Genomic DNA, 1,460 nt, shown 5'->3' on the forward strand with positions numbered 1-1,460 from the left:
CATGTCCCTCAACAATAAGCTGTCCAAATGGAACTCTTTAAATCAGGAAGTGGGAAGGGGGACATCAAGAGGGCAGGTTCTGGAGTTGACTCCTGATCTCCCTCTTACTCAATGCACGATCTCGGCCAACTAATTCGTTTCTTGTGCCTTAGTGTTCCTATCTGCAAAACGGGAATAACAGTAGTGTCTATGTCATGGATTCATCATATGGATCAGACAATAAAAATAAAGCACTTACGTGGTTTGAAACATGGTGGATGACGTGGAGCAGCAACCGAGTCCCAGTGCCATAGGAGAGCCCTTGGATCTCATCAGGTTCAGCCTGGATGAGCGAATTTATGTGAAAATGAGAAATGACAGAGGGCTTTGAGGCAGAGTCCATGCTTAGGATCAACGTTTAAACATGATTTGGGGAGATGTGAAAGAAACTGACTACTAGAGAAATTGATGAGGAAACATCTGAAGAGATATGTAAATCTACAAAGTGGAATATTGCAATGCTCTCTGGGGAGATGGTGTTGTACTAGCTGCCCCTCCACTAAGGGCCGGCCAAAACAAAGAATTTATCATGTATGGAATATAGGAGACTTGATCTGGTTGCCTCTTCACATGTAGAAGACACAGAAGTGAAACCTGCATACATTTGGACATGAAGACATGACCAATGATTCTTCCACTACTGAAAAGAGTTGATTTGCAGATAACTCAAAAATTCTTAAGCTAAAGGACATTTTTATTTTTTTCCAACTGTTTCAACAAATGTGATCATCAAGATGCAAAAAAAAAAAAGAAAGAAACACAATAGCACTTGACACACAGAGAACACTATTGCATAATAGCCATTATTATCATATCAATACATGTGATAAGAGGAAACGTGTTTAGACTTTTCCATTTTTCACTTCTGATCAGACTTGGCCATCTCTTCAAATGCAGGATGAGATGGAAAAGTGGGTCAAAGTGAGGCTGGAGTGGATGGAAGCCGCAGTGAACATTTTGTGCATGAGAAATGAGTGACTTAATCTCTTCGTTTTGGGGTCTCTTTATGGTTTGGCCAGGTACCTCTCTCCCAGTTTATGGCAGGGGCCACCCAGCCAAGTCTCCCTGCTTCCAGTCTTACCCTCTACTGACATCTCTTAACTTTCTCTTATAGCTTTACTTCTCAAACAATGTCATTATGTTGCTCCATTGCATTGAAACCCTTCAAAGTTTCCCCAGTGCCCATTGGCTGAAACTCAAACTCTATAGCGTGGCATTCAACACTCTTTGCAAAATGGTCTCTGTCACTCATTCTGATCCTGTCTCCAGCCATCCTTCTCCATGATTCACATGTCCTTACCATAGCGAGAAATACTAGCTTTTCTTGCCATACACAAACCTTTGGTCTTCCATCTCTTTGCTCTTGCTGTTTCTTTTACCTGGAATGCCATTTCCAACCAAAACAAACAAAAACCAACAAA

General features: G+C 41.4%; 1 pseudogene; it reads left to right on the plus strand.

Moving 5' to 3' along the window:
• The first annotated feature begins 250 nt into the window (after nt 1-250).
• Nucleotides 251-583, plus strand: LOC144243290 (U6 snRNA-associated Sm-like protein LSm3 pseudogene; annotated as a pseudogene).
• Nucleotides 584-1,460: the final 877 nt, after the last annotated feature.

The sequence above is a fragment of the Crocuta crocuta genome, unplaced genomic scaffold (assembly GCF_008692635.1).
Source record: "Crocuta crocuta isolate KB4526 unplaced genomic scaffold, BGI_CrCroc_1.0 scaffold27, whole genome shotgun sequence".
NCBI classification, from domain to species: Eukaryota; Metazoa; Chordata; class Mammalia; order Carnivora; family Hyaenidae; genus Crocuta; species Crocuta crocuta.